The following is an 11,684-nucleotide window of genomic DNA, read 5'->3' on the forward strand; positions in this document are numbered from 1 at the left end:
GAGCAAGGTGACCAATCTAACTAACCAACAGATGCCTTTGAGTGACACGAAAGCATTTACGGTTGATTTCCCAGATGTCGTTCATCCTTATTTTATACGTATAACCAAAGATGACGTTGAGCAACGTTGGGGAGTAGAACAAGAGGATATTGGCAACAAAAACTAGATATAGCCTGGGAGGAATTTCCTTACTCCATGGGATGGTATCAAAATCAATTGAACTTTGCCATATGGTGCGCCTCGACAGGTTGTGGTGTAGGATATGATTTATATGATTTAAAGGTCATTACATGCAAAGAAAAGTATTCAAGTTTCTCGTATATTATCAAATTCGACGAATTTTGAGTGAAATGTCTTGTCCCACACCAACAGAAGATGGCTTTGACTAATTTGAAAACTATATAGATATATATGCGTACGAACGTATTTGTAACGAGTTTGGTGTTTCGATTCATACAAATTGGAAGACTATCATAGGAAATAAATATGCAACATATGGGATTGTCGAATCTCATATAACTCATCAGATATACCATATAGACCAATTCCTTCAAAGAGGGTTAACGTAGAAAGTTTTCATGTTGGATACGAGTAAAGGTTTCACAAAAGCTGGAATTCATGTACGAATTAACGAAAGCATTAGCGCTTACATATATTGCATGTTATCAGCTCAAAGCTCAATAAGATCAAGCGTTATGCATAACTATGATGTACAAAAACAATTTTTACAACTTGTTGAAGATGCGATAACCCTACCTGTTGATATACCTGAATCGATAAATAGATATCAAAACTCTCTGAAATATGCAAGTAAGTAGGTTGATTACGTTATAGGTTATGGATTATATATGATTCCTTCCGACCTTCATTTATCTTTGTTGGGTAGAAATGGTTATAACAACAAAATCTTGATTGCAAACCAAAATTTAAGATGACCTCATTACTACTCTTAGTGTTGACAAACTGCAAGTTCTAATTGTCACTGAAACGTGGCTTGTCACTGACGTGGCTTGTCACTGAAACGCTGAATTAGTCAACTCGGATTACTGCATCTTTAGACAAGACAGGAATAGACACGGAGGTGGAGTGCTTATTGCAATAAGAAATGAACTCCGACCATCAATTGCATCCCATCTTAGGAGTAACAACATTGAACTCATTTAGACTGTTATTCATCACAAAAAGGGGAAGTCCCTGGTTGGTGGTCTTTACAGACCACCAAATTCCAAGGCTAATTTCTTTGATCACTTACAATCAAACATCGATAATCTTCTTTGTGAGATTAATTTGTATCACAGTGTTATATTAGCTAGAGACTTTTAACATTGGTGTCTCTCATACAGTTTATGATCACTTACAATGTAGATTATCCTCTATATTATATTGTCTTAATATGACTCAAATGGTTTCGTCCATTACCAGGCATCGTGGTGATGAGGCTTATAACGTAGGTAGTACTATAGACCATGTGTACACTAATACACCTGACCTAGTTTACAAAATTGAGCCTCATCCTAGTTTGCCTGGCTGTGATCACCAGGCCATTATGATTTCCATCCTTTGTAGTACCTTACCATGTCCCACACTCCCTGCTGGTACGTTTCTTCAGTATTCAAAAATTAATATTAATGCTTTTATTGAAAGTTTTTCAAGTTATCTTGGGACCACTGTTTTGATTACCCTGATATAAATTGTGTCTGGAACAAATTTAAAACGCAATTTCTCACCAATATATATATAATAACATTCCACAACGCCGTTCTAGAAAGAATCCAAAGAAACCATGGATTACTATTGAACTTATAAAATTAATTAGAAGGAAAATAGATTATATAGATCAGCTGTTTGTGATAAGCAATCTTCCAAGCGGATAAAATACAAGGAACTTAGAAACCTACTAAAACAAAAAAAAATAGAATTGCTTATTATAAGTATATTATGAATTTAGCAGATAGATGCTCTGACAACAGTAAGCCTTTCTGGTCTTTTGTACGTATTAAACGTGTAAAACCCCCTTATCTGCTTTTGAAATAAATGGAAAATTGAGTGAGATTACCACTGAAATCGCTTATGTTTTTAATCAAGTTTTTGTTTCAAATTTTTCTACTGACCATCTGCCCAATGTTTCCCTTATACCACATTGTAAATATCACATGGGCACTTTTCTTTCCACAATAGTAACAAACCCACAAGATTGTTTTAAACTCATTAACTCTTTAAAATTTGCTAAAAGTCCTGGGTCAGATGGTATAACAACGAGTATGCAGAAGTTATCAGCAGCGTACATAGCTGAACCTATCGCAAGACTCTTTAGTCTTTCCCTCCAAATTGGTAAAATTCCAGATGAATTTAAAAGTGCTCGTGTTATTCCTATACACAAGGCAGGTAATAGGAATTGTATTAAAAACTATAGACCTATTTCATTGTGTTCCGTTATTGGAAAACTAATTGAAAGGATAGTTTCAATACACTTGTCAAATTTTATGGATACTCTTGGCCTTATTTCTGAAAATCAGCTCGGGTTTGTAAGAGGGCGGTCATGTACAACCCTCCTGAGTACTGTTCATCATCACTGGGCTCAAATCCTCGACGAGAGAAACCCACCACATATCGATGTGTTGTTTCTAGGCTGGAGCAGTGCATTTGATAAAGTCAGTCACTCTATTTTACTCAATAAATTACAAGGGCTTGGAATATGTGGCGATTTGTTGAAATGGTTTTCCTCGTTTTTAAATAATCGTACCCAAATTGTTAAGTTTAGAGGATCTTATTCATCTGCTGCACCAGTAAAATCTGGTGTGCCGCAAGGATCCGTGTTGGGTCCCATTTTGTTCAACCTTTTTGTATTAGATCTTCAAAATATTGTCACATCATATATGCCTTTATAAGATGATGATACATTGTTCTACCGAGCAATTAGGTCACCAACAGATGAATTACTACTGCAGCATGAACTAACTAGTATAAGTGAATGGAGTCATCTTAATGGAATGGTACTGAACGCAAATAAATGCAAATGTATGAAAATTATACGGTCCGTAAATAAATCTAAGTCAGAAAAGACATATATATTAAATTATTATGATCTTGAAATTGTCGGTAAACAAAAATATCTAGGAATTATGATTTTTTTTCTAATCTTGGAGAGGGGGGGGGGGGGCAACAATAATAATTGACACATTAATAATATTCTTTCAAAGTCTTCTCAATTAATTGGGTTTATAAGGCGTTTAATACCGTTTCATAATCCAACATTGATCATTAAACTGTACACTGCACTTTTCCGTCCATTGATTGAGTACGGCGTGCCTGTTTGGTACCCTCATCAGTGTGGTCACATTCAACAACTTGAAAAGATCCAACGACGTGTCACTAGGATTTGCTTCCCTTTTCTAAATATTTCTTAAGAGCAACGACTTGAGTTACTGAAATTAGTTTCTCTTGAAAAAAGATTTAATTTTCTTGCCATTTCTTTTGTCTGTAAGTGTCTCTAGGGTGTGAATCGCATCGACCCCCATTCTTTTGTTAAAATTAATACTCGCCATACTGATAACCTTAAGTTCAAGCACTCATTTGCTAGAACTAATTGCTGAGCATTTGGCTAATTGGTATGGTTCCTGCCTCTTGCACGCCAGGGCCTGGTTTCAATACCCGGCTCTGCATCGAGTATAATAACAAAACGCTCAGCTCCTCGAATAACCCTCTCAGGAGAGTTAGGCGAGTTAAGGACCATGTATGTATCAGTCTGTATCCGTTTGATGTTGTAGAGTAAGTGGGGTAGTTGGCGCCGAGCTATGGCAGCCGCGGGTCCCCGGGGACCCAGTCCGAATTTCCCAGTGTGTAGGCATACATATACGAGGACAAATAAAGAATTATTATTATTATTTAAATATACGGTTTTTAATCTATTTCCTAAACTTTGGGATTCTCTACCCTCTATGATAAGTAATATGTTTCTTAACAACCTAAAACTGTTCCTATCCCACTTAAAGAGACACTTACAGGAAAACAAATGACAAAAAAAAAGTAAGTGAATAAATAAAAATGTCTGTTCTGTGCTTTTTGATTTTAATTTATTAATTTTAAAGTAATTTTTCCTATTTTATGTTTCTTTTTATTCCTGTTTCTCTTTCGGTTTGAAGAGCCACTTGACAGTATTTTAGTAATGCTCTTGGTTATCCTGTCTTCCCGAGTTTGAAACTGTTTTGTGTGTTCAAATTAGACAAAATAAATGAAATGAAATAAAAAGAAAAATTATAAAATTACATGTTTACTACATACTGCTTAGGATAATCAAGTTTCATTATTAGATAATTTAGAGTACTTGTGATTTCCGAGAAATTCTCGTATCTCTTTACTTTCTTTCAAATCTTCTATCAAATTTTGTTTGTTTGTTTTGTTTGTTTATTCGGTACTCACAAATTCACAAAGAACAAAGAACAATGATAAAGTACCAGGATAACCCATAAAGCTGAAAAACAGCCATATTCCAATGGGGTCCCATAAACAATCAAGTAAGTTCATAAAAAAAAAAAAAAACAAGAAACAAATCATGGTTTTTGCACATTTCCAAGGTGAATTCGTTTAGTTTGTAAATACACTTAATGTTTGATGGTAGACCATTCCAGTCTTTGATAGTATTGTAATAAAACGTTTTCGAAGCTAGGCCTTTAATATTTGGAATTACAAAATTGTCATTGGAAATTCTAGTTCTATAACAATGTTGTTGAGAAATCTTTATAAAATTATCAGCTAAATAAGGAGCATCCATATTATTGAAAATTTTAAAAGCATGAACCAGCCTAAGAAATTTAACCCTATCGCTTATATTAAGATATCCAAGTAAGGAAAGTTCTTTCTGTCCGATATTTGCTCTTGGGGCGAGGTCCAGAATAAACCTTACGATCTTATTTTGAGTTACTTGTAGTTTATTTTTTAGAGAAACACTTATGCCAACATACCAGGCAGAGGCAGCATAGTCGAAAATACATTGGATTAGGGCAGAGCATAACAGTTTACGACTTTGCCTGTCCAAGCAGCTAGCCTGCCTGTACATTAATTTTAATCTGGAGTTAGCTTTCTTAATTATAGTATTAACATATTCATCATTTGAGACACAATTATCAATCTGTAAACCAAGGTACTTAATGGAAACTCGGCTATGTATGATCTGTCCATTATAATTTATGTTGAAATCTTGAATAGTGTTTATTTTCCTTTTAGATCCGAAAATAATGCACTCCATTTTATGTGGATGCATCGATAACTTATTCTCGACCAGCCATTTGTTGCATAGTTCCATATTGTACCCTAGTTTATTGGAAATGTACAATGGGTCACGATGAGCTAACAAAATATTGCCGCATCAATTAATCCCAGTCACCTATATCGTTTGTATCGAATATTGCTATCCACTTTATTTGTCTTCTAACATTTATAGATATAGCAATATAACTCTGTGTTGGCACCCAGAAACTTTGTCCATAGTGACGACCGCTAAAGTCTAGCTTGCTTAGCATACATCTTCTCTTTACAATATATGGAGTGGCGCTACAGTCGTCGATTATAAACAATGTGTTTCCCATACCTTTAAATTTCTCGTGCAAATAATTCAATACCTGGTCTAGATCTCTGACATGTACATTTTTGCTATTTTTTACCCAATCTCTCTATATAGGACTGCTTAATCTCTATGGTTCCACAGATTATTAAAATATTATCGAAACAGTCTTTGTATTGATTTTCCATTAAATTAAAAAAATGGACAGTCTTTCCGCTGTCACTTTGCCCGACTATTTGAGCAGAGTGAGCTTTCATCGGATAGTCAATCATTCTTTTTTTTAATAACTAATTTTTCCACTGGCAATATCCAGCGTGGCGTCCATCACAAATAATACGTGACATTCGAGTTTTCCACTCATTGTTTCACCATCTCTCTTCAACTCTATCTTTACACCATTTCCTGTAGGACCATTCAACATTTAACCTGTTCCAAAGAGCTTGTTGTTTTCACTAGATCTAGTATCCATCCATAGACCATACCCCTCAGTAAGATATTTTAAGTCATATCTGTATTGTATTGTAGTGCTTTTTAGCTTCATAATATTGCATCTCGGGTGTCAGACCTTCCGTGTTTTCGTAAAACTGGCGAGGTACTCCGTTAAGGTTCACGATGCAGGATGTAATTTTCTGATTAACTCTCGTGGTCGTGTCCATAAACTGTGACTGGATCCCTAAAAAGTATTAGTACACCTTTAAGAGATTTGCAATGGGCATCGATGATGATATTCCACAAAGTATCTGCTTGTTGAAATTGTATTGGTAATAATGCAAAACTCTATCACATAGGATGGTTTGCCTACGGTAATCTGTCTGTGAATCGTATCTGTCAGTTTAGGTTCCGTCAGCTTTTTGGCTTCCAATTTCATGTGTGTTATCTTAAAAGTTGGATGTGCTACCCAGTTAAAACTTCGGATGCAGGGGCTAGAGTGATTTCAAATGTCAGCTTTTTAAGACTATGATGCTGAAAATAGGGTACGTTGTCCTTCCCTAACAATTCGAATACATGCAAAGGAATGGAAAACCTCTTTCCAAAAGTATCAGCTATAGTCTTGTCGTTTCAACCGAGGAATCTTTTTCATCTGCATTGCACCTCAGCTTTCTGATATTTGTATTACAGACACCCTGCTTTATCAATTCGTCGGTTCTCTCAAAGGGACTCAACCATTTTTGCTTAAAACAATTGTACATATTCCAATTGCTGACATTGAGTATTTATTCACCCCCAATTTGATCACCACCTGTCTGACAATAGCCGTTCTCAGGTTGTTTACCACATTCCAATTCATAGCATTTGCTACCGTTCACGTCGTACTACGATATTGAAGCTCATGGTAGTGGTACCGGGTACTATACAATCGTGGTTACTTAGCATAGGCATCCCGGCTATTAAACATTGTTCCTGGAAGATCTTTAGTGACTGAAGCGATTGGAATACTAATAGAGCTTCTTCTTCCTTCAAGACCTGGTTGCCCTCTTCCTGTATATTTGTGAATCTTTCTAGGGTTATTTTCGTATTTGATACTCATACTTGTTTTTATTATTGTTAATAAAATAAAAAAAATAAATATGGTCTTTGAAAATTCAATATATGGTGATTGAGAAGATTTATTTGAAGAAGAATAAATATGGACTTTGAAAATCCAATATATGATGATCGAGAAGATTTATTTGAAGAAGATCCTGAAGATTTTGACTTGGGAGAAAGGTTTTTTAGGAGGTGGAGCTGTACCAATGCAAGTGTAAATAATGTAGAGAAAGGTTTAGCTTTGATACAGAAGAAAGTTATAAACATGTATTTTTTTTTCATACACCACCCTTTCTTTTAAAGTGTGGAGAATGTGATAGAGATTATAAAAAAGTAGGAGAATTAAATAAACACAATAGAAACACCCATCAGTAGTTAGTAAATTTATAACATCATGTTATACATTATTTAATTTACTATATAAAAATGGCTACTGCAATAATAATGGTCGGAGGAGCTATTCTCAATGCGGTTGCCTTCACAGGTACAAATATACGTGGAAGACGACTTGAAGGAGGAGATAGCCAGAGAGCTCGTCACGGTAAAGCTCTCGAAGAATACAACGAAGCCAAGGAACAATGGTTGGAGCACAGGCAAGCAAAAATAGATTACATCACCAATAAATACAGGAGACTTTGAGATGCTGAGTCTACTTTCGAGGAAATGGATTATACATTACAAAATTTAAATTTACCTCCGGAACCTAAATTTTGCGATTTTTACCAGAAATCAGCTTAACAACAGGATAACGAGATTTACTACGATGATGATGATGGATGATGGATGATTGATGATGATGGATGATGATGGATGGAGGATGATGGATGGAGGATGATGGATGGTGGTGATGGATGGTGGTGATGGATGGTGATGGTGATGGATGATGATGGTGATGGATGATGGTGATGGATGATGATGGTGATTGATGATGATTGATGATGATTGATGATAATGATGATGATGATGATGATGATGATTTATTTCGAAAATAAAAAAGAGAAAATGAGAAAAATATTTTATAAAGCTCAAAATATGTGGAAAGGCGAAGTAGCAATAGACAGGTTAGCTAAAGTTAGCGGGAAAGAAGCTAACGGCAGATATACGTTCTCAGACCTGATTACATACCTAGACCTAGAGCTGGTGGATCTGAGACTTTAGCTCCAAACGAGATTCATCAAACAGATATATTATATTTACCTGTAGATGACAAGGATAATCGAGAAAGAAAGACTATCATGAAAAGCCCTATAAGTATGCATTAACCGTAATAAATATTAGTTGAAGAAATGCCAAAAGCATAGCGGAAACCTTTGAAGATATTTATGGAAAAACACCTTTAAACTTTCCAAAAGTATTACAGGTGGATGGGGGAAAATAATTTAAGAGTGAAACCAAGAAATTAATGGAAGATAAGGGTGTATCCATTAGGAGAGGTGAAAAGAATGTACACAGGACCCAGGGAGTTGTTGAGGGGTTGTAACCTTATTTCTATTTTTCTCAAAGTTAAGGAAAATAGAGGTCACGTGAGGTCAAATTAGGTTGATGACGCCATCAATATGCAGATTAGGTGTTCAATTGACCAATCAGAGGATGTTTAGGATGGTGTGGCCTAGAAGCCACCCTACACTACTACTTGCCCTATCTTTCATGAAAGTTGCAAACTGAGAAAATGATGGATTTACCTGATTTCTTTGGCATGCATCTACTATTACCCTCCTTTCACTTTCAATATAACGAGGCAACTCTCTTTTCTGAGACGTTGTTTTACTATAATTGAAACTTATTAATTAGTGCCAGTAGCTGCAGTGAGAAAGGGTATTTACGCAGTTAACAATTGAAACGATGTACAACAAATATGGAATACTTCCTTTTAATTCCACCATCTTGAAAACTGCAAGTAAGCAATACATTTAACACTGTCAACATAAATCCAAAAGGTATATTTCACAGGTAAGTAATAATCCAAGTAAAAAAAAATATTCCAACAATACTCTATAAGCTGCATAAAAGGTGAAGTTATGATGATCTGAACAGTAAACTGAACATACAGTAAACTGAACAGTGAACAAGAAATAATAATGTGAAAACTGGTAAAACAATGGTACTCTCCCAATGACTGCTTCACTGCTACTGAGCAGAACAAAGGAAAACTAAAGTCCACTGTGGTAAACATCACCTGAACTAAATAATATGCAAATAATATTTAAACAGGTAAAACTCAGTGAATAACTTTTAGTACATAGCAGAGTACGCCCGTATTCTTAAAACAAACTTTAATCGAACTTCGAACTAGAACTTCATTTAGTGCTAGTTCCAATTTCAACCTCAATTTGTATTCACAAACAACGTAGTCGAAGTATTAACTACGACTAAATCAAGTCCTAGATTTAGTTCAACTGAAGACGACTGGCAAGTAACAACTATCAAACTAACCAATGAAAAGTGCTCATTTTTATAGCAGACGAAATTTTAGAGATCCGGTAATGCGGATGAATATTAAGCTGCCGTCTGTGGTCCAAAAACGTATTTCCTCAAAATTCATAATAGATCATCATTCGCTTAATTAATTTTCTATAATAAAAACTATATTAGTTGTTAACATAATTACGATAGACAATTTGAACGGTCACTGAAAATTTGCTTTCTTTGGAGAACTGTTATAGTTGAGCCCAAGCGAGGGCGGCGCCATCTTTGTTGTTGTTGTGGCGAAGCTACGTGAACGCAGAGCGAGGGGATTTCGTGCAAAACAGGAACTATCTCATGTGGCTGGAAGAAACATGTTAATTTCTATTTTTAGAAGCTGAACTTGATGTCTCTTTTGTTTCTTTTGTTTAACACACCGAATATATATCAAACCTGCGTATACAATTGTTTTTCTTCGTTTCACTTTATCGCAAGTTACAAAAAACATGTTTTTAGTGGGGTACATATTTCAAGTCGGCGATTTGACCTTAGGCTGACTAAAAAATCGGCCTGCGGAGGTATAATTTTAGTCGAGGTTGAGGTCATTTAGTCGTAGTGTTAGTCGAAGTTCGTTTTAAGAATACGAAATGACGTAATTTTTAAGTTTTAGCTCAAACTACGACTAAAGTTCGTTTTAAGAATACCGGGGTATATTTGCAGTTATAAACACCATCCCACATATACTATTTGTCTAAGCAATTTGTTCGTCGTAATTAGTTGTAAATTGTTTATCAGTTGATTATGATAAGAGCGGCGGGACCGCGGGTTATAACCTTTGATGTTCGGTTCGAGATGTTTCTATGTAATTTAACTGTTCCCTGGTATTATTTTAAAACAATAAATACTTATTGAAAACTTCCTTCTACCACTATATCATAATAAATATAGTTTAAACGCTACTTTAACGTTCTGTCAACTTTTTTTCTCACATATTTAACCACAACCTTCCCGAAAATTATAGTATAGAGCTTTTGATTTGTGCGACGACATGACGCTAGCACGAAACGTTCTCGCATGGATAATCGAAAGCTCCCTATTAACGTGTGCTCTCAAAGCTTGGTTGTCATCAAGCTTATTTTTTTTTTAACTCGAGGTGAACGAAGTCACGAGCAAGTTGCTCTTAGCTTCTATCACACTATCACGACCTGGCCACGACGGTGTCGGTCGTGTACCGATCGCAGTGTAGGTCGTGATAGTGTGAGAGTAGCTTGACTTTTTAACACTAATAACACGAGTCTTGCTCACCGGAATTGTAGGCAAAGAAATAACTTCTTTCTTTATTATATCTATAAATTGTTAATCTACACACCGTACAAGTACGAAAAAATAAATAAATAAATACATAAAAATAAAAAATAAATAAATAAATAAAAACAAAAAACAAAAAAAAAATCATTTAGAATGATTTGTTTAGAAGGGAAGCGGTAATTCCAAATCTGTTTATTGTTTCCATTTGTTTTTACTTACGAAGATGTATAATTTTGCAGTAGTTATTATAGTGAAATAAGTATAACTCGTCAAGTTATGTAGGAGGCAATCTTTATACAAACGTCAAAATAAGTAGACATCCCCTCTAAATTGTTCCAAATTAAAAAAAAAAACAAAACAAAACAAAAACAAAAACAAAAACGAAAAAACGAAAAAAAAAAAAAAACTTTAAACGTTTATTTCAATTCATGTACTTCTATCTGTAAAAGTTGCTCTCTGGGCTCCCTCTAATTAAATGCCTGGATTCGTCACTGCCCTATGTAAACATAGTTGGCAAGTACCAGTTTATTGTTGAATAGGTAGAATCAGTGACTTTTGTTGTTTGGTAAGAGTTGTTGCTTAAAACGAATCCATAATCATTTCAAACTATTGATCTCAATTGATTTCGGTGGAACGTGTTCGTCAAGGCAACACAATTTTAGAGTATTTTTTAAAGACATAACTTCCTGACAAATTAGATCAGGCATGTACCACTTTACTACAGAGCTAAAATGGGCATTAAAATAGGAATTTCATAAGCTACTTACAGCATATTACTTTACCGTATGAAATGAAAATTACGTTTACAGTTCTACATTGACATGTGCAACAACTACAACAACAACATCAATAATAATAATAATAATAATAATAATAATAATAATAA

Source organism: Anneissia japonica, unplaced genomic scaffold (genome assembly GCF_011630105.1).
Source record: "Anneissia japonica isolate Jap-2015-1 unplaced genomic scaffold, ASM1163010v1 scaffold584_len265732_cov101, whole genome shotgun sequence".
Lineage (NCBI taxonomy): Eukaryota > Metazoa > Echinodermata > Crinoidea > Comatulida > Comatulidae > Anneissia > Anneissia japonica.